Raw genomic sequence first — 23,686 nt, forward strand, 5'->3', positions numbered from 1 at the left:
GAAATGAGTTATACTGGTTAACTAAATGATGCTACTAGGAAACAAGCTGTGGCTTATAAGCCCAACAAAGTATGTAGCAGATTTATAATCTGGACCACCCATTCTATTAGTTAAAGCCATAGATATAAAATCTAATGCTGCTTGTAATGTTCGTGGGATACTCCTCTATCAGACCAAACTCGGCCAGTAGTCTTGTTATCCCGGCGTTGAGCTGGAATGATAGGGAATATCCTAGAGCAGAGAAAGTTAGGAAGATGAGGAAGATGGTACTCACCATGGGCAGGACAGTCCCCAGTGGCAGAGGCAGAGCAGTCCAAGGCAAATCACTAGAATGGTCAGGCAGGGCTTGGCGACAGTAAAGCAATCCAAAGGCAAACCATTAGAATGGTCCGGCAGGCAGGGTTCAGCAATGGTAAAGCAGTCCAGGGATAAACCACTAGAATGGTCAGGCAGGCAGGGTTTGGCAACAGAGAGGAAATCTAGGACAATAAGGGTTAAAGAGGCAGAGTGGTAAGGCAAGCAGAGTTCAGCAGCGGTATATCAGTCCAGCAATTTAGAGGTTACCAGGCATAGCAGTCAGGCAAGCAGAGTTCAGCAGAAGTTAATCAATCCATCAATTTTGGGGGTTAACAGGCAGAGTATTCAGGCAAGCAGAGTTCAGCAGCAGTAAATAATTTAGAGTATAAAAGATCTATCACACCCAGGAGCACACAAGGTAACACCTATACTTGGGCAGTGATAGATCGATAAGACAACATTTAAATAGGCGTAAGATTCGCGCCTAGGCGTCAGGACCGGAATGAGAGAGAGGAGCATATAACTCAGAATAATAACATTGGTGCAGGGCCAGCCTGCCCTATAAGCAAGGTTAGTGTAAAGACAGTTATGCATCCCAACATAGAGGAGGCTATAGCATCAAAATGAGATTCACAAAATGTATTATGCCAAAAGATGAAAAATAATATTGAAAGTTGAACTCATAAGCTATGATTAGTGTGCAGCTTCAGCAGTATTTAAAGCCAAGCTAGATGTATTTGCAATAGGTTATTAAGATACAAATTCACTTAAAGGGACACTGTACCCAAAAAAATTATTTCGTGATTCAGATTGAGCATCAAATTTTAAGCAACTTTCTAATTTACTCCTATTATCAAATTTTCTTCATTCTCTTTGTATCTTTATTTGAAATGCAAGAAAGTAAGTTTAGATGCCGGCCCATTTTTGGTGAACAACCTTGGTTGTCCTTGCTGATTGGTGGATAAATTCATCCACCAATAAAAAAGTGCTGTCCAGAGTACTGAAACCAAAAAAAAGCTTTAGATGCCTTCTTTTTCAAATAATGATAGCAATAGAATGAAGAAAAATTGATAATAGGAGTAAATTAGAAAGTTGCTTAAAATTGCATGCTCTTTCTGAATTACAAAAGAAAATTTTTGGGTACAGTGTCCCTTTAAGAAAATCCGGTCCTCCAGCAGAAAACAGTGTGAGCAATGCTTAGTATAGACTTAAAATCTATGTGTTAATGTTCAGCAGTTTATGTAAAACTTATCATACTCCTGATGCCAGAGTCAATAGATTGTACCGTGACAAGTCATCTGTGACCCACCTAAATTACCAGTAGTCTGGTTGTCTTCTGGTCACGGAGGGAAAGCAAGCCTCCTGGGTCCCAAGAAAAGTGGAGATGCAAATGCGGCCACAGCAGACCCGGCAGAGGCTGAACTGCATCACAGAGGAACACATGTGGCCCCATCATGGCTGGAGGGGGGTATGTAGCATGCAACATCGGGTGAATACATTTGCGATCTTGTTTCTGCGTTGGGAGCGCTTGCAAGTTGCACCCCATTTTCTCCCGGTTCTGCAGCACCTCTAATCGGAGCACTTTTAACATGATGGGATAGGCTTGAGGTAGATTAGTAGAGCTCTTCATATTGATCGCTGGACTTTTCACCAGCACTGAATCATGTTGTACTGTTGTTTCCACAGCTCTAGACTCTCTATCTCCCGCTGGTATGCTAAAGGTAGGATGTAGACGCTGGGGCCCCAGAGCACCATCACTCCCACCTTCCATCTTGCAGGCCTCAGTTTTGGTGGGTTCTTGGAGTAAGTGCTTCTGTTCCCAAATGCTGTGTGGAGCTTGTGTTCTAAAGCGGCATGGTGGTTAACAAGCAAGATGCGCAGTTCCTCCAGGAAGTTTGAAGGGATCTCCATAGCGGGTGCTTGATAGTAAACACTAGGCAGGGATGAGGTAAACTATGTTTTTCTAGCTATATACTGTGTCTTGTTAAAAAGAGTGTTTGCATTGTCTTGCGGAATAACACTGCTTTCTAAAGACAGAGGCAAACTAGTGCCCTGCCAGGGGGAGGGTGAGATGGTAGGCCGCAACCTCTAAATCATTCCGGTATGCTAAATATTACATCTGGTCCAGAAATAATGTAATCGTATGAAAGAGCTAGCTTTGCTGCGTAACCTCAATCCAAGAGATGTATGCAATGCGATAGAAAAAGGATTTGTGCTAAGAGTTGAAGGAGCTGAAAGTTTTGGACCTATCATGGCCGCTGCCCGGAAGTTTCCCCAGATATAAGAAAATTTTATTCACAATGCTAAAAAAAATTGTGGAGTAAAGGAAACCCTTGCATTTCTATTTATAGGCTCACCCGTGCTAAAGAAGATGGTGGTATGGCACTGCCCAATATTAAAATACATAACTGGTCAAGTATGGCCAAAATTGCTTTAGATTGGTTAACAGGTTCAGACTATATCACAAGTTATCAAGTAGATGAAAATCTTATTTTCCCGTACTCCCTCAAAGCTATTCTATATATTCCTAGAATTGAAAGTTTAAAAAATTTCATTCCCAAGTATACATTTCTTAATATAGTTAAGGCCTGGAATAAAATCTGCAAAGGGCTATCTATAGATAATCTGTCCTACTCCTTTCTGCCTATACAAGGGAACCCGGAATTTAAGCCTGGTTTGGACTCCAAAATCTTTCATAAATGGGCTCGGAAGGGCCTTAAATTTGTTATTCAATTTTTTAGATGACGATAAAAACATGATCAAATTATTCAATCAGCTGGTTCAAGATTTTAGTCTGAGCGATAAAGATTTTTTTGCCTACCTCCAAGTGATACATTTTCTGTCAGTCAAGAAGATTTGTAGTAAAGAACAGTGCTCTTTGGGTGTGAAGGATGAGTTGATTAAAACTTATCAGTCAGGCCTCCATTCCTCGGCTCTGTTATATAATACTTACATATCAAAACAGAGTAAAAAGGATCTAAGGATGCTATATTCTAAATTGATTAAGGAACTACAGGATCTCCAATTTGATGATTTTAAAAATGCTTTTATTAGAATTAACCAGTATACAGTATCAATAACTTGGAAAGAGGCCCATATGAAGCTAATAAATAGATCATATATAACCCCTCTCATGAGATCAAAATGGAATAACTTTAATAGAATTTCATGCTCCAGATGTCGTTCATGGGAAGCGGATCTTCTCCACTGTTTCTGGCAATGTCCTAAGATACAAAAACTATGGTCTTGAATCGGTTTCTGGCTGAATAAATTTATGGATACCAAAATTATGTTGAATCAATATCATATTTTTTTTATTTAACAATCTGAATTCTGAACAGATATTTGATTAATACAGCCATTCTCATTGCGAGGCAGCTTATCCTGAAATCTTGGAAGGAGAAGCATAGTCCCAGTTTCAGTATTTTTTTAAAAGAAATTAGACTACGAATAGCGGTGTGGAGCAATACAACGCTTTGTCCACTTCTGAGAACAAAGTGATTTTTTTTCTGAATAAATAAGATAAGGTTCTTATATCCTTCCTGCTAGCATTTCAACTTTAAATTCTCCACCCTATGAGGCAATCGTCAGAATTCATCCTTGCGATTCTTACTACTGACTGGTATCCGGTGGAATGGAAGCATATATTGTAGGGTGGAGTGAGTTCGGGGGGGGGTCGAGGACTGTGAGAGTTTTTTTTTTTTATTCTATTCATTTTATTTTTCTCTTTTCTTGGAATAGTAAAAACTCCAACAAATAGGTATGTTTGGGATATTTGTCATTCTTATTTTGGGAACTTAAGGATCAAATATATATTTCTGGAAGGAATTCTAAAAGTATATATCTACAGAGGATGTATGTCTTGCTGTGTTTTATTTTCTTTCTTTTTACTATGGAATATTGTGTTTTGTTTGATACTATGTCTGTAATTAATTACTGACTAGTGATATTGATAACCTTCCCATGTTCTGTTTTGTTTTATTGTATAATCATGCCTGTTTGTTGGTTAATAAAAAGATATATATAAAAAAAAAGTCACAACAATTTATAATAACATAGTGTAGACATATACAGTAATGTAAACAAATTCAAAGGACCATATAATCAGAATGAACAAGGTTTTATGTCAGTCCTTGTCATAATACCAAATGCCTGTCTCTTTAAAAGATATATCCCTAACTGAGTCCTGGCTATAAAGGAGCCTGCAACATTCAATACCTTGCTTGGTATTGAAGTTGCATGCTTCCCTGCACAGCCGCTCTCACTGAGGACTCTGACTTCCCTCTGTGCTACTGAACACACGCTGTTTGCGTGTCATCTATCCACTTCCGGTTTCACGGACCTTCACTTCCGGTTTACACAGAACAGGACGCTGCAGCTCTGTAAGCTGCTCTCCCCTCAAACTACTTCAGCGGTTTGCCTTAAAAACAATCACTGAACCACCATTGCTACTTTTTCTCCCTCCGGAGGTGAGTCATTGCTGGACATATCATCTTATATATTTTTGTCATAAAACTATTTTGTCACTTTTACATTTTTTCACAAAAACGTTACTTTTTCTTTTGTTTTCTGGACATTATCTCTTTTGTAATTTTTGCCTCATATTTATTGTTTGCTACAAACCCATATTTTTCCTTTTATCATATTTTTGCTATGCAGTCCTAAACCTTTAGAGTTAAAACTGTTATTTCATTCAATTACAACTTTTTAGTGAGAACCACAATCTAACTCACTTATTGGCCACAACAGTTTTAACTCTCATATTAAACTCCACTCACTCAGTTTATATGTGTGTATTTCCAGATAAAATACCCACTATAGATTATGTGAGACACAACCTTTATTTATATGGTCTGCTATAACAACTGTTTTGCATATATTTGTTCTACAAAATCTAACTTAAAGTTAGTGTGTGTTACAGAATACCAAGCCTTAAAAACAGAATGCTGAACCCTGCTGACCTACAGGCTCATGTCATGGAACTCTCCCATAAAGTAGATCAGTTGACACAGGGTCTTAGAGAATTACACTCAGAGAATTTAACCCTAAAAGGGATTATAAAAGAAGGGTTTAACTCTCCTCCTGTTCCTCCTGAACCGCCTATCAGCCCCCCAGAACATTTCTCAGGCGATAGAAAAACTTTTAGACAGTTCTACAATGCCTGTAGAATGTTTATTACATTAAAACCAAAAACATTCCCTACTGAAAGAATTAAAATTCTGACAATAATATCCTATTTAAAAGGAGAACCCCGTGCTTGGGCAGACTCCCTGTATGAATCTAATGACCCCATACTTGAATCAGTTGATTAATTTTTTAGAGCAATGTCTGATCTGTATGAAGACCCTCATAAACAACTGACAGCAGAAAATACATTACGTAATCTAAAGCAGAATAAAAGATATGTGGAAGACTACATATCTGAGTTCAAGATCTGGCAAAGAGACACGCAATGGAATCAAATCTCATTAATTAATCAATTTAGATTAGGTCTATCAGACCCCATAAAAGATGAATTAGTTAGAATTGATCTCCCAGATTCTTTAGAGGCATTAATGGCCCTTACTATTAAGATTGATAGGAGATTCAGAGAGAGGAGATTAGAAAAACAAACACATGACACTGTAACTAGATATCATCCTTCACGTCCTGTGACATATAGCCCAAGGGGTAATGCAGAGGCCATGGATATTGGGTTCATTAAAGGACCGCTAACCCCAGAGGAAAAGTCTCATCGCAAGGAACATGCTCTCTGCATGTATTGTGCCTCCAAGGACCATTCAGTCACGGACTGCCCATCTCTGAAGAGACAGAAATCTGGTGAGTCAGTTTGTGCTCTTCACAATTTTACACTTTCTACTCATAAACCAACTTACTTATTAGTTCCCATCTCGTTACAGTGGGAAAGACAGCGACTAAACCTTGAAGCCGTTGTGGACTCTGGCGCTTATGCCAATTACATTGATTCCTCTATAGTAAAAAATAAAAATATACCGTTTGTTGTGAAAGAAAATCCAGTTGCAGTACGTTTGATTGATGGTAATTGTCTATCCACAGGTCCCATCACACACCAAACGATTCCCATACTTGTTAACATTCACAATAACCACCAAGAGTATATCTCTTTTGATATCATCACCTCTCCAATGTTCCCGGTCATACTCGGGCTGCACTGGTTAAGACAACACCAACCAATGATTCATTGGAAACAAAATACAATAGAATTTAACTCATGCTATTGCAAAAATACTTGTCTACTTTCTCACTCTATACTCCACCTAAACCAAGATGAAGGGTTAATACCACATCAGTATCATGACTTCTCATTAGTATTTGATAAAGTAGAAGCAGAATCTCTACCACCCCATAGAGAGTATGATTGCCCCATAGAACTTATACCAGGGTCTGACATCCCATATGGGCACATCTTCCCTCTATCCCAAACTGAATTAGTAAGACTCAAAGAATACATAAATAAAAACCTTAGAAAAGGATTCATAAGACCTTCCACCTCTCCTGCAGGTGCGGGCATTTTCTTTGTGACTAACAAAGACAAAACCATCAGGCCGATTGTGGATTACCGTGAGCTCAATAAACGTACTGTGAAAGACCGTTATCCTCTGCCGCTCATCCCTGAACTTATAGAAAGATTAAATGGGTCATCCATGTTCACTAAACTCGACCTCAGAGGTGCTTACAACCTCATTCGTATGCGTTCAGGTGATGAGTGGCTGACGGCGTTCCGTACGAGGTACGGACTCTTTGAGTACACGGTAATGCCATTTGGGCTATGTAATGCCCCTGCAACGTTTCAACGTTATATTAATGACATATTCAGAGATATATTGGACACCTTCCTGGTAATATATCTTGATGATATATTAATCTTTTCTAACAATCTGACAGAACACATAAAACACGTAAGAACAGTCTTGGCACGTTTACAAGCACATAAACTTTACGTGAAAGCTGAGAAATGTATATTTCATAGTAATGATATCACATTTCTGGGGTACCATATCTCATCAAAAGGGATTCAGATGGAAAATTCAAAGGTTCAAGCAATAATTGATTGGCCCATACCACGTAATAAAAAGAATGTCCAGAAATTTCTAGGGTTTTCGAATTTCTATCGAAAGTTTATTAAAGGGTTCTCTCACATTGCTAAACCCCTCACTAATCTTACTAAAGATCATATACCTTTTGTGTGGTCCCCCTCAGCTAATGATGCCTTTAATTATTTAAAACATGCGTTTACTACAGCTCCTATTCTTGCTTATCCTGACCCACTCTCTCAGTATACACTTGAAGTAGATGCATCTGAATATGCTATTGGGGCTGTACTTTCCCAAAAATCCAAAACCACCAATAAATTACATCCAATAGCATATTACTCCCGTGTCCTCACATCTTCTGAACTAAACTATCATGTAGGGGAAAAAAGAACTTCTCGCCATGAAAAGTGCCCTAGTTAATTGGAGACATTTATTAGAGGGAACCGCTGAACCTATTATTATCTATACCGATCATAGAAACCTACAGTTTCTCAAAACCAATCGAACACTCACATCTAGACAGGTCAGATGGAGTTTATTCTTTTCAAGGTTCAACTACATTATCACCTATAGGACGGCTTCCCTGAACACAAAAGCAGACATCCTATCCAGGCTGCCTCCAAAACCCCATCAGGTTCCTCACACAGGTACTATTATTCCCCCTAACTTTATTTTAGGTGGTATCATAGATTTCACAGTTAAATTAAAAAGTGAACAAGACATCGATACAACAAAGGATACATATAATCTAACTCCTAAATCTGATGGGTTACTCTGTTATCAAGGTAAGACATATATCCCTCCAAACATGAGATCATTTATACTTGAACAGGTACATGATTCGAAATTCTCTGGACACCCAGGAGTTAACAAGACTCACAGATTGCTAAAGCGATTGTACTGGTGGCCCAGAATGATTTGTGATGTACAAAAACACATCTCTACCTGTAAGACATGTACCACATGTAAAAAAGATAGAAGACACCCCCCAGGTTATCTCCTTTCTCTTCCTATACCCAAAAGACCATGGAGTGAGATAGCCATAGATTTTATAGTTGAACTTCCCAAATCCGGTGGTAACAAAACAATTATGATAGTGGTTGATCTATTGACGAAAATGTCTCATTTTGTCCCTTTCCATAAACTGCCCACCAGTATGGAAACAGTGACGTTGTTGCTAAAAAATGTAATCAAATTACATGGAGTACCCTCTTCTATCACAACAGACAGAGGGACACAATTCACCTCGCGCCTTTGGAAACAGCTATGTAAAACCCTTGAGATTGATCAAAGGTTATCATCTGCTTTTCACCCCCAGACCAACGAGCAGACGGAGCGTACCAACCAGTGGTTGGAGGAATATATCCGTTGTTTCTCCACACAACAACAGGATAACTGGAATGAGTTGCTCCCTATCGCTGAATTTGCACATAACAACACATATCACACTTCAATCAAAGACACTCCTTTCCATGCCAATTACGGATTTCATCCGTCATTCTACTTACCCCTCGAAAGGGAAAGTGATTGTCCTATAATAAATGATTTCACTAACTCCATCTCAGAATCCTTTACATTACTTTCAGAAAACATAAAAAAGGCTCAAGCACGTCATAAACATTATTATGACCTCCGACATAGAGCGTCCCCTATCTATAAACCTGGTGACTTGGTATGGCTATCCACAAGAAACCTTCGTCTCACTGTGCCTAGCCGCAAGTTCAACAAACTATTTATTGGACCTTTCCCTGTAACCAAGGTTATCAATGACAACGCTGTGATCTTGTTTCTGCCTTCACATTATCGTATCCACCCAACCTTTCATGTTTCGCTTCTCAAGCCATATCAGGCACTCAGAAATCATTCACCATCTTCTGTGGATGAACCCCCTCTAGCTCCTGAAGTGGAGTATGAGGTTGAAAACATCCTGGACTCTCGTAAAGTATCCGGTAGACTCCAGTATCTGATCCACTGGAAGGGCTATCCCCATGAGGAGGATTCCTGGGAGCCCTCAGTTAATCTCTCAGCCCCAAGACTAGTGTCTCTGTTTCACCGTCGACATCCATCTAGACCGAAACCATGAACCACGGAGTGGTTCCTTAAAGGGGGTACCCTGTCATAATACCAAATGCCTGTCTCTTTAAAAGATATATCCCTAACTGAGTCCTGGCTATAAAGGAGCCTGCAACATTCAATACCTTGCTTGGTATTGAAGTTGCATGCTTCCCTGCACAGCCGCTCTCACTGAGGACTCTGACTTCCCTCTGTGCTACTGAACACACGCTGTTTGCGTGTCATCTATCCACTTCCGGTTTCACGGACCTTCACTTCCGGTTTACACAGAACAGGACGCTGCAGCTCTGTAAGCTGCTCTCCCCTCAAACTACTTCAGCGGTTTGCCTTAAAAACAATCACTGAACCACCATTGCTACTTTTTCTCCCTCCGGAGGTGAGTCATTGCTGGACATATCATCTTATATATTTTTGTCATAAAACTATTTTGTCACTTTTACATTTTTTCACAAAAACGTTACTTTTTCTTTTGTTTTCTGGACATTATCTCTTTTGTAATTTTTGCCTCATATTTATTGTTTGCTACAAACCCATATTTTTCCTTTTATCATATTTTTGCTATGCAGTCCTAAACCTTTAGAGTTAAAACTGTTATTTCATTCAATTACAACTTTTTAGTGAGAACCACAATCTAACTCACTTATTGGCCACAACAGTTTTAACTCTCATATTAAACTCCACTCACTCAGTTTATATGTGTGTATTTCCAGATAAAATACCCACTATAGATTATGTGAGACACAACCTTTATTTATATGGTCTGCTATAACAACTGTTTTGCATATATTTGTTCTACAAAATCTAACTTAAAGTTAGTGTGTGTTACAGTCCTTAAGCAACAAAGTCCAACTATTTTGATCTTGAGGAAAAGTGATCCTAGAACGTTCAAGACCTAGGTTGTTCTATGAGTTCTTCAACAACTACAGGTGGAGATTAGCAGAGTCCATGTATTAAGAAAACAATATACATTAAACATCATAATATTGCATACAAAAACATTATAATCACAACAATAAAACTCAATGATCTGTACTACCACATTGAATATTTACTGTGACAACTGATAGATAATTAGCAAGTCTAACTCATTTAGACTTGATTCCATGAAATCTTTCCAGGTGGGGTGAAGGGAGGAAGGAGGGTGGAGGGGAGGGGAAGTTCAGTAATATAGAATAGATCATGTGAGTAGAAAGAATAAATCAAATGACCGGTATTCTCTAACGCGATACAGGAAGTGAATTAGGCATTATAGACTCTTTATAGAACCTCTTGGTAATGAAACCAGGGCTCCCAAATATTCCAGAACAGAACCTCTTCATCCAGATTTATATAGAAACTTTGTTCCATTTTGGCAAAGTATTTTAGTGTCTCAGTTACTGCCTAGATGTCAGGGGTGCAGACTGTTTCCAGGCTCTTGCTATGCAGAGCTTCATTGCAGCCAAAACAAAAATGATCAATTTAGATTGCGTTTTTGGCGTTTTAGAGGGGAAAATATGAAAAAGAGCAACTTCAGGTCTCTGCGGTAGCATAAACCCTACTTCTTAACACATTTGAAAGAGGATCGGGATGATTTTAATCCGCAACCTAAAAAGGTGGCAGACAAGTTAAGGTGCATCGGTCTTATGACCGGTGCTTCTGTTTCAGGCTAAGAAGAAGCATCTGCTGCTTAATAAATGGAGCCCAAACTGTTGATTGTCATGCTGCCCCACTCTAGCCGTTGCTAGGGGCGCAGCGTCTCCTTACTGCTCGTTGCCTAGGGCTGTGTTGGCTCTGGAGGCGTGCTCCTGATGCCGACCGGTCCTGTGGCGCCAATCCTCAGGTATTTAAATGGGCAGCAAACAATCTATCACTGCCCAAGTATAGGTGCTACTTTGTGTACTCCTGGGTGTGATAGATTGTTTGCTGGACTGATACACTGTTGCTGATCCCAGCCTGTCCCACTTCGCTACTTGGTTAACCCCTGAATTGCTGGACTGATTTATTGTTGCTGATCCCTGCCTGTCTCACTACGCTACCTGGTTAACCCCTTCATTACTGACTGATACATTGTTACTGTCAGGGGTTTTTCCCTGTTTTGTTTGCCATGTGCTGCTGGCAGCCATTTTACTCACCTCTCTTGCTGACTATGGTGCATTGTGGGGGATGCTGCTCATTTCCTGCACTTCCTTTTATGGCCAGATTGGTGTGCATCATCCGTGTGAGACAGGATGCAGTCTCAGAATTGTGATGTCATCACTTATTATTCAAAGGGCCTCTGTTCAGTATGCTTTGCCTTTGCGTTGTCTCAGACCTGTTTGTGAGAGTTCCTGTGTATTACCTGGCTGCCTGACTCCTTCCTGGTTCCTGATCCCTGGCTTGTTCCTGACTCTGCTGTTTTCCTTGTTCCTGATTCCGGCTCGTCTGACTATTTGCTTTGGCTCCTGACTCGGCTCGTCTGAGTATCAGCTCTGGTTTTGACTCCTGGCTTGTTATTTGACTTGTGGACTTTTTATTATTTTTTGCTATTAATAAAGGTGTGATTATGTTTGCACTTCTCGTCTCAGTCTGATTCCTGGCACCCTGACAGTTGCTGAACTCTGCCTGTTTCACTACGCTACCTGGTTAACCCCTGAATTGCTGGACTGATTTATTGTTACTGATCCCTGCCTGCCTGACCATACTCGTAGTTTGCCTTGTGCTTTCCTGCCTGTGGTGTTTGCCGCTCTCCTCATTTGTCTAATATTCTCTGCTCTGGGATATTCCCTATCTTTCCGGCTCGACACCGGGAAAAACAAGACTACTGGCCGAGTTCGGTCTGATAGAGGAGTATCCCACGAGCCTTACATTGATAATGTGTATTTTCAGTTTCTTATGAACCCAGTTTTGAAGTTTGTTGCAAAATTGGTTTATAGGTGGACCATCCAAAAATAATGAAGCAAGTTTGGGGCATCTATAGAACATTTAACACATTTATTGGTCCAACCATCCACCCATTTAGCCAATCCTCTCTCTTGGGGTAAAATATGCTTTGTGCAGAATTCTAATTTATTATTCCCTAAATGCTGCAGATAAAGTAGCCTTTCTGATCTTCTCTAAACCCTCACAAGCCACAGCCCAAATAACATCCATGATACCCTCCCTTTCCCATCCTTTTAAAATCATGGGTTGAAGTTTTAGCAAACTGCCCATTTTGTATAAAATAAAATTCTGTGTTGTCCCTGACCATAGTCCCCAAGTAGTGTCACAGTTGACGATAGGCATAGAAGTGTTTATTTGGGATCTCATAATCTCTCTGTATAGAGGCAAACGTTTAAGTGGAGTGTGTAAGTGGATCCAGAATTGTTCTAATATCCACTGTCTTTCCCAATATAAAAAAAGGTAAAGTATCTGTTCTAGCAGGGAAGTCAGGATTTACATGGATAGATAGATAGATAGATAGATAGATAGATAGATAGAGGAATTACAAGATTTTTTCAAAAACCTATGTGCCTGCCACCAGGCCCTTAAAGGGACACTAAATCCAAATTTTTGCTTTAATGATTCAGATAGAGTATGCAATTTTTAAAAAAAAAAAAAAATCAAAATTTTTATTGAGTGATAGTCAAAACATTACAGGCTTTCAATTCACAATCATTAAGAGCATTGCAGTTTTACATCATCAATTGAACAAACAATAATCAAATCAAAAGGGAACAAAATTTAATTTTTTATCATAAAGGATGAGCACATACTCATATAAGGTTTGAAAAGAAAAGATGAATAATGTAAGATCATTATACTATAAGCTCCATATGATTAACATAATTGTTAACTTTGACCCATAGACAGACTATGTTCTTTGCCTATTAATATATTTTGTGGTGTGTAATGTAGAATATTCTTCCCACAAAAAAGAGATAGATAAGTAATCGTCAAATCTCTTAGAAATAATAAAGTGATACTTTTCTAATAAACTTGTAGATGATACCACCTCTCTCCACTTTTCCATGGTGGGGGGCCTAATTTGTTTCCAGTTCTGGGGTATTATCCTTTTTGCACTATTAACCATGATATATAATAGCTGGAGTCTAAGTTTGCAATGTACCTTAGGGAATTTATTAAATAAGAGTACCACTGGGTAGAGTATGCAATTTTAAGCAACTTTCTAATTTACTCCTATTATCAATTTTTCTCTGTTCCGTTGCTATCTTTACTTAAAAAGCAGGAATCTTAGGAGCTGGCCCATTTTTTAGAGTTCAGAACCTGGGTTACGCTAGCTTATTGGTGGCTAAATGTAGCTACCAATAACCAAATGCTATCCAGGTTGATGAACCTAAAATGGGCTGGTGTTTTGTCGAAACATCAAACCTGTTGGAATGTGGAATACGTCACTTCCGGAGACGTGGTTCCTGTCAATCCGACAGGTTGCTCCCGCAGCTCAAACATAATAGGAATTCCTGGAATTCCTAGCATAAATGCCGCGCATGCCCACATTGCCTGTCAGATTTTGCAACCGCAGTTCCACATTCCGACTAGTGTCCTAGTTGATCTACTGGACCGGAAGTGACTGCGATTTCAAAATCTGACGGGCATCTGATGTGTGCATGCGCGTTATTCGTATTAGGAATTCCAGGAATTCCTAGTATGTTTGAGCTGCGGGAGTTGTGCATGTGCAACCCGTCGGGTTGAGAGGAACCACGTCTCCGGAAGTGACGTGTTTCCACATTCCGATATGTTTTATGTTTCGACAGAACACCGGCTCCTAAGCTTTACATTTAACAAGTTTAACATCTGTTTTTGTTAACAGCAGAGGCAGCATAAGTAAAGGATATAATAGGCGAGGTAATATAATCATCTTAAAGGGACAGTCAACACCAGAGTTTTTGTTGTTTTAAAAGATAGATATAATCCCTTAAAAGGGGAAGTAAACCTACAAAATAATGTAATATAATTCTGCTCATAGTGCAGAATTATATTACATTATCTTAGCACTAACTTCATACTTTAAAATATTGCAGGCATATTTTATAAAAAAAAAAAATTCATACCGCCGCTCAGTGCTCTACTGAGTGGGTCTGGCCTTTTGTCTAAGTGCATCTGGGCAGCTGTCTAGTCCTGCTCTGGGAGCGAGCTACATTGAGTGTAATGGCGCGATCGTGCTGGGCTGTGACTAGACAGCTGCCCAGATGCGCTTAGACAAAAAGCCAGACCCGCTCAGTAGAGCACTGAGCGACGGTCTGAATTTTTTTTTTAATAAAATATGCCTGCAATACTTTAAAGTATAAAGTTAGCGCTAAGATAATGTAATATAATTCTGCACTATGTGCAGAATTATATTACATTATGTTGTAGGTATACTGCCCCTATAATTACCCATTTTCCAGTTTTGCATAACCAACACAATTTTTATAATACATGTTTTACCTCTGTAATTACCTTGTATCTAAGCATCTGCAGACTGCCCCCTTATTTCAGTTCTTTTGACAGACTTGCATTTAAGCCAATCAGTGCTCACGCCTCGGTAAATTCATGTGCATGAGCTCAATGTTATCTATATGAAACACATGAACTAACGCCCTCTAGTGGTGAAAAACTGTCAAAATGCATTAAGATTAGAGGCGGCCTTCAAGGTCTAAGAAATTAGCATATGAATCTCCTAGGTTTATTTTTCAACTAAGAAAAGCAAGAGAACAAAGCAAAAAATTGGTTATAAAAGTAAAATGGAAAGTTGATTAAAATTGCATTCCCTATGTAAATTATGAAAGTTTTTTTGGACTTGACTGTCCCTTTAAGGAGAATATATATCTTATGTTATAGTTCTTGCAATTTTGTGCTATTATCTTGCAATGATTGTTTCTTTTTATATTTATACATACATGTACTGTGCATGAATATATATTCGTACATGTACAGTATGTTCTGATTTTCTGATTTTAATATTAACCAATTTGGTCGACATTTTTTATTTATTGTGATTTGTATATGTGAAGCTTTTTTTTATGTATTGTTGTGTTTGTTTTGGCTGCTATGCCAACTAAGCAATTGCTAATCACATGCACTTTGTAATCCACCTATGAGGTTTTTGTTTACTCATGTTACCATACCAACTAATGAATTGTAAATACACACAGGTGTGATTGTTCAATTGTTTGACCTATCAGAGAATGTTTGTAATCTTTTATATAGCAAGTGTTTTTTAATATTTTGTATCATAGCCTGAGGAAACAGCCCCTAGGAGGCTGAGAAACGCGTCACTTTTTAATAAAGAACAATTTTTAAACTACACACTTTCTATTGTGGTGTATGCCATTGATACACCTTTGCTGGGAACACTTGGATTCTAATTGCTGTTGCTGCTGTTCGGTTGGTGACACCAGTCTGCTGGGCGACTGCGAGGCCCCAGTTTGTTTTAATTGCACCTGGAGGAGCACTCCTTCCTGTAAGTGCAATTTAATTGTATTATCTTGCCCTTGTCTATACGTTACTGGGCTATGGTTGTCTGCCTTTTGTGTCCATACAGGCAACAGACATATTCCCTTAAGGTCATCTGATTGGACATTATTGCTGGTATCACACAGTGAGCTGGACCACTGCGAAGTTCCAGTCTGCCCCACTAGCACCGTTGGGTGCTTTTTGTTTGTGAGCATTATATTCATCTGCATCCTTTTATATTTGTACTAGGCCATGGTGGCGCCTCTGTTCTTTTTCTGCAGATCACGATATACAAGGATTTGACTGTCCTTCGACAGAGAGCTGCTTCCCTTTTTTTGGATTATATGACTTTTATGTTTAGTTGTTTTATTGTTTGCTCGTTATAGTTTTATATATTTATTTTATTTAATTTTCTTCTATATTGTTCTTATATATAGGTAGTAGGAAGGGCCCCCTGAGGGTTTGGCTGTACACCTGTACACCATTCTCTATTCTGTCCCTTTAAGTAGACTTACTCTACCTGCAAGAGATAATGGAAGTGTTATCCAACTTTTTATTAGGTTATGGAGTTTAGAACATGGGAGGTAATATTTATAGTGTACAGTTTTTTGGGGTTTAATATGAATATACATTTCCAGAAAAGTCAAGGATTGTTTAGCTACAGCAAAAGGGTAGCTATATCCCGTCTTCTCACACTGTTTTAGCCATAGGATTTCCGACTTTTGCATATTAACTTTATAGCCAGAGAAGGAATTAAATTCCTGGAGAGCCGACAAAATAGCTGAGATATGTTTCCTTGGTTCTTGGATGAACAACAACATATCATCCACGTAAAGAGCAAGATATTGAGGACCACCAGCGATATCTATACCAGGGAAAGTCTGCCTTAACTTAATTGTGAGTGCCTCTAACGCCATAATAAATAGTAAAGGAGAGAGTGGACACCCTTGTCTCGTGCCTCTTTGTAGAGAAACAGTAGGAGAAAAAAATATGTATTGCTAACGCAAATATTTGCTATCGTGGAGGTATATAGTTTTTTAATAACGAAAGAAAGGAGCAAGAGAAATTAAAATTGTGCATGGTTGAGAAGAGGTGATTCCACTCCATACAATCAAATACAGAAGGCCTCCTGGAGCTTTGTATTTGTACCATTTTGTCCTTTGTTCCATAAATACTGGATCACTTTTAGAACTCGTCGTACATTAACTATAGAGGAATGGGCAACATGAATCCTGTCTGGTCCTCATGGATCAGATCAGGCAGTACAAATTTCAAGCATTCTGCCAGGAGTTTGGTCAAAATTGTATAGTCTGACTTAAGTAGGGAGATCTGCCTATATGACTCGGGCAACAGATAGTCTTTTCCTGGCTTGGAAATAAGGGTAATATAAGCCGCTGACTCCGCCGAGAAAGTTGATGCAGGAATATCCTCTCCCTAAAAGTATATAGAAAAAAAGAGTCTGTATTACTTGGGGTTTACTATTCTTTTTAATGTTATATATAAAGTTTTGTGATTTGTTGAGCCTTTGTAATGGGTAGTATATGTGAAAGAAAAATTAGCTTTTTACTCTCAATCCCTGAAAATCTTCAAATTTTTAAAATATGCTTTTTTGGTGCCAAATATGTCAAATGTAGGACCAATTTTAAAAATCAAAAATATATTTTAAAAAATATATCAAAAATATAAAAATAAGCCGGACAGATAGTTTATTGTGCTAATGCACTGTTACAGAGATCTGTGGCAACCCAAGGGTTGCAGGTTTGATCCCGGCAAGGTCCACTCAGCCTTTCATCCTTCAGAAGTCGGTAAAATAAGTACCAATACGTTGGGTAATAATAATACCTGTTGTTAGCAGTGCCGCGAGTCAATGAAGTTTGAGGTTGTGTGCTATACAAGTATCCATCTATTATTGATTATATTGAATTAGGTAGGTAGCTCTTTATATGTATTTTTAAGGGGGGATGTTGTGTTGTTACTCCAAGTGGTACAAAAGTTATAGGTCTTAGAATATGGAAAATATGATAGTTTAGTTAATAGCAGACCATGTAAGCATTCTACATCTGGTTGCAGACGGACTCCGTAGGTTTGAATTGGTTTCACAAAGCTTGATTTCCTGTTGAGACATGTATCTGCTGGCTTAAACTTGTTACAGCCAATACTTGCCTTAGACTGGCTCTCTCATAAATTCTCTAAAATATCGTTTTCAAGTTTGAGTGTGAGTTAAACAGTTGTACTTTGAAAAATCATTGACTAATTATGTTTGAAGTTTTTGTCATTTTTAGAATTCATACATGTGAGGTATTTGTGTGTGTTTTTGTTTACTTTTTGCAGACTTGAGAATGGATTGGTCAATAGGGTATGTCAATCTAGCAACAGTCAATCCTCAGAACTCAAAAGGTATAATTAATTTTACTGAAGATAAGAAAAGACTCCTAGGGAACAATTTATTAAGATGCGGGTGGACATGATCCTGATTCCAGGTAAAGATTTGTGCTCTAAGTACTTACAAAAAGTACAGAATGATTACAAAACTGTTAGATGATGAATCCGAAACAAAAAGATTGGTTTAAACCTGAGTGTGTTTCAATATAAGCTGTTAATGAAGCCTTGTCAGCACTTCTCATGGCAGAGGTCCATGTGATAGTGTAGGTGGTATAGTGAAGTGGTTGGTGGCAAAAGCAAGTCTACAACATACCATAACCAATCACTTTGTAAACCCTTTAGAGATGTATAATTAATCTAGATCAAACAGCTGGTAGTTTAACCTATTTGTGGGGTAAAAGACAGTAGTTTAGGGTCTTAAAAGGGACAGTATACACCAATTTTCATATGACTGCATGGAATATACACTAAAATAAAGAAGAATGTGCACAGATACTGATATAAAAATCCAGTATAGAACCTTTTAAAAATATACTTAGAAGCTCCCAGTTTAGCACTGTTGATGAGGTTAGACTGGGACGCACACTGAAAGGGCTGGGAAAGAAGGAAAAGCAAACACACACACACCCTTCCCTGCACATGAAAAGCCATTAAACAAACAGGAGCCAGCTGTAGTCATCAGAATACATTTAAAACTGTGGGTCTTGGTTAGGAGTCTGAAAATCAGCACAATGTTATTTAAAAATAAGCAAAACTGTGCATTTTTACAAAAATACCCCAAGATGGGCTATATAAATGGACAATCTACAAAACATGTATGCAAAGAAAAATCTAGTGTACCTTTAAAACTACATGTTCTAACAAACTAGAGCATGTCATTTTTAGACTACTATAGATAGGACTTGAAATGTCCTCTTGTCCCAGACAGAAAATTGCAGTGGACAAATAAAAAATGTGACTTTCTCCAACATTGGTGTGTCCGGTCCACGGCGTCATCCATTACTTGTGGGAAATGTTCTCCCCCACAGGGAAAGGCAAGGAGAGCACACAGCAAGAGCTGTCCATATAGCTCCCCCTCTGGCTCCGCCCCCCAGTCATTCTCCTTGCCGCTCTGAACAAGTAGCATCTACCATGCGGATGGCGAGGAGTTTGTGGTGTTAGTTGTAGTTTTTCATTCTTCTATCAAGAGTTTGTTATTTTAAAATAGTGCTGGCTTGTACTATTTACTCTATAACAGAAAAGTGATGAAGATTTCTGTTTAAGAGGGCTATGATTTTAGCACAAGTAACTAAAATCCATTACTGTTACCACGCAGGACTGTTGAAACAAGAGAACTTCAGTTGGGGGTAACAGTTTGCAGACTCATCTGCTTCAGGTATGACTAGTCTCCTTCTAACAACACAGGCTAATGCTAGATGACAGTCATTTTTCCCCTCAGGGGAAACGGTAAGCCATTTTTCTTTCACCTCAGCAAAAAAGATAACAGGCTTCCCCTTTTTGTTTTTTATGCTGGTAGACACTGTTAGGGGCTAAATCGATTGGTTTTTATTACAATATTATACCATTTGAAATATTTTATAAGCTCACATACACTTGGGAACGTTTTTTATTGATCTGACTTGTTTTAGACACCTAAATCTAGTCAGGAAGGCCCCTTCACTCTAGTGTGCTGAGGGAGGAAGCCTCATTTTGGCACTTCAGCTGTGCAGTTGAATTTCAAGGCAGTGCATGCAGATTCATGTGAGAGGGTCCTGTGGTTCAGAAAGTGACTCCAAAAGGCTTTTTTCTGTGAATGGTGACCCCTAAGGAAGGTAAAAAGCTGCAGCAAGGCTGTAGCTGAGATTGTGGTGTGTAAAAACGGTTAAATCCAACAATTAGCTCCGGTTTGCTTGTTTTAAGAGCTAGAGTCTCCATATTTGCTGTGCAATAAAATATTTTATAAGCTCACATACACTTGGGAACGTTTTTTATTGATCTGACTTGTTTTAGACACCTAAATCTAGTCAGGAAGGCCCCTTCACTCTAGTGTGCTGAGGGAGGAAGCCTCATTTTGGCACTTCAGCTGTGCAGTTGAATTTCAAGGCAGTGCATGCAAATTCATGTGAGAGGGTCCTGTGGTTCAGAAACACTTGGGAACGTTTTTTATTGATCTGACTTGTTTTAGACACCTAAATCTAGTCAGGAAGGCCCCTTCACTCTAGTGTGCTGAGGGAGGAAGCCTCATTTTGGCACTTCAGCTGTGCAGTTGAATTTCAAGGCAGTGCATGCAGATTCATGTGAGAGGGTCATGTGGTTCAGAAAGTGACTCCAAAAGGCTTTTTTCTGTGAATGGTGACCCCTAAGGAAGGTAAAAAGCTGCAGCAAGGCTGTAGCTGGGATTGTGGTGTGTAAAAACGGTTAAATCCAACAATTATCTCCGGTTTGCTTGTTTTAAGAGCTAGAGTCTCCATATTTGCTGTGCAATACTTTCTAAGCATTAAGACACTGGGGTTTCAGAAAAATCGGATATTGCCTTCATAGTTTTTTGAACATTCAGAAATAAATGTGTCATTTTATTATTTAAAGAGACAGTAACGTTTTTGTTTAAAATCGTTTTTATTGCATTGTTTGCCTGCCTAAATCTGTTTAACATGTCTGTTCCATCAGATAACCTATGTTCTGTGTGTATAGAGACAAATGTGGTTCCCCCTTTGAGTGTTTGTGATAATTGCGCTATAGCGTCCAAACAAAATCAGGACAGCTCTGTTATTTTTCATAATGTTGCCCAAGATGATTTATCTAATGAAGGTAGTGGGGATAGCTCTACATCCTCTCCTTCTGTGTCTACACCAGCTTTGCCCGCGCAGGCGACACCTAGCGCGCCAGTGCTTATTTCTATGCAACAATTATCAGCAGTAGTGGATAATTCTATAGCAAATCTTTTATCCAAACTGCCAGTTTTTCAGAGAAAGCGTGATTGTTCAGTTTTAAATACAGATAAAAAGGATGAACAATCAGACGCTGACGATGCCTTATCTATTTTACCCTCACATCAATCGGAATTGGCTGTGAGGGAAGGGCTGTCTGAGGGTGAAATTTCAGACTCAGGAAAAATTTCTCAACAGGCAGAACCTGATCTAGTGGCATTTAAGTTTAAGCTAGAACATCTCCGCGCTTTGCTTAAGGAGGCATTAGCTACTCTGGATGACTGTGATTCCATGGTAGTACCAGAGAAGTTGTGCAAATTGGCCAAATTTTAGAGGTCCCAGTGCACGACGTCGCTTTTCCAATACCTAAGAGGGTAGCGAACATAGTGGAAAAGGAGTGGGAGAAGCCAGGTGTACCCTTTTCCCCACCTCCTATATTTAAGAAAATGTTTCCCATAGTAGACCCTAGAAGGGACGCATGGCAAACGGTCCCGAAGGTTGAGGGAGCTGTTTCAACACTAGCGAAGCGCACAACTATTCCTATAGAGGACAGCTGCGCTTTCAAAGATCCTATGGATAAGAAATTGGAAGGATTGCTTAAAAAGATTTTTGTTCAGCAAGGGTTCATCCTTCAACCAGCTACGTGTGTTATTACTGTCACTTCAGCGGCGTCCTTTTGGGCCGGAATTGAAGGAAATTATTTCAGACATCACTGGGGGTAAGGGCCATGCCCTCCCACAGGATAGGCCTTTTAAGGCTAAGAACAAGTCTAATTTTCTTCCTTTCGCAATTTCAGGAACGGACCGGCTAATAACTCCACTGCCGCTAGACAAGAAGGTAACGCGGCCCAGCCCAAACCCGCTTGGAAGCCCATGCAAGGCTGGAACAAGGGTAAACAAACCAAGAAACCTGCTGCTGCTACCAAGACAGCATGAAGGGGTAGCCCCCGATCCGGGACCGGATCTGGTAGGGGGCAGACTATCTCTCTTCGCTCAGGCTTGGGCAAGAGATGTTCTGGATCCCTGGGCACTAGAGATAGTTTCCAAGGGATACCTGTTAGAATTCAAGGGACTTCCTCCAAAGGGAAGGTTCCACCTGTCTCGCTTATCTTCAGACCAGATAAAGAAACAGGCATTCTTACATTGTGTAAGAGACCTATCAAAGATGGGAGTGATAAACCCAGTCCCCTCCGGGGAACAAGGTCTAGGGTTTTACTCAAACCTGTTTGTGGTTCCCAAAAAAGAGGGAACTTTCAGGCCAATTCTGGATTTAAAGATATTAAACAAGTTCCTCAGAGTTCCATCCTTCAAGATGGAAACCATTCGGACAATCTTACCAACAATCCAGCAGGGTCAATTTTTGACTACCGTGGATCTGAAGGATGCGTATCTGCATATCCCAATCCACAAATCTCATTGTCAGTTCCTGAGGTTCGCCTTTCTGGACAAACATTACCAGTTTGTGGCTCTTCCATTCGGTTTAGCCACCGCTCCCAGAATTTTCACAAAGGTGCTAGGGTCCCTTCTAGCGGTCCTAAGACCGAGGGGCATCGCTGTAGCACCTTATCTAGACAACATCCTAATCCAAGCGTCGTCTCTTTCCAAAGCGAGGGCTCATACAGACATTGTGTTGGCTTTTCTCAGATCTCACAAGTGGAAAGTGAACATAGAAAAAAGTTCACTGTCACCGTCCACAAGGGTTCCTTTTCTGGGAACAATAATAGATTCTGTGGAAATGAAGATCTTTCTCACAGACGTCAGAAAGACAAAGCTTCTAAAAGCTTGTCGAGTTCTTCACTCTATTCCTCAACCCTCCATAGCTCAATGCATGGAAGTAATAGGACTAATGGTCGCAGCAATGGATGTGGTTCCTTTTGCTCGAATTCATCTAAGACCATTACAGCTGTGCATGCTCAATCAGTGGAATGGTGACTATACAGACTTGTCTCCCCAAATTCAAGTAGACCAGGTAACCAGGGACTCACTTCTCTGGTGGTTGACCCAGGATCACCTGTCTCAGGGAATAAGTTTCCGCAGACCGGAGTGGGTCATCGTCACGACCGACGCCAGCCTCTTGGGGTGGGGCGCGGTCTGGGACTCTCTGAAAGCTCAGGGCCTATGGTCGCGGGAAGAGTCGCTTCTCCCGATAAACATTTTGGAACTAAGAGCTATATTCAATGCGCTCCTGGCTTGGCCTCAGCTAGCGGAAGCCAGGTTCATAAGATTTCAGTCGGACAACATAACGACTGTTGCGTACATCAATCATCAGGGGGGAACAAAGAGTTCCCTAGCGATGAAGGAAGTAACCAAGATAATCCAATGGGCAGAGAATCACTCCTGCCATCTATCTGCTATTCACATCCCAGGAGTAGACAACTGGGAGGCGGACTATTTGAGTCGTCAGACTTTCCATTCGGGGGAGTGGGAACTCCATCCGGAGGTCTTTGCTCAGTTAACCCAATTATGGGGCATTCCAGACATGGATCTAATGGCGTCCCGTCAGAACTTCAAGATTCCTTGCTACGGGTCCAGATCCAGGGATCCCAAGGCGACTCTAGTGGATGCATTAGTGGTGCCTTGGTCG

At 39.8% G+C, this 23,686-nt stretch overlaps 1 long non-coding RNA gene across 1 annotated transcript; it reads left to right on the plus strand.

Annotated features, from left to right (window-relative positions):
• The first annotated feature begins 5,864 nt into the window (after nt 1-5,864).
• On the plus strand, nt 5,865-6,310 carry LOC128651663 (uncharacterized). The gene is made up of 2 exons (XR_008401151.1): nt 5,865-6,117; nt 6,198-6,310. It is a non-coding gene; the product is annotated as an uncharacterized LOC128651663 (long non-coding RNA).
• The last annotated feature ends 17,376 nt before the right edge of the window (nt 6,311-23,686 follow it).

This window comes from Bombina bombina, chromosome 3 (genome assembly GCF_027579735.1).
Source record: "Bombina bombina isolate aBomBom1 chromosome 3, aBomBom1.pri, whole genome shotgun sequence".
NCBI classification, from domain to species: Eukaryota; Metazoa; Chordata; class Amphibia; order Anura; family Bombinatoridae; genus Bombina; species Bombina bombina.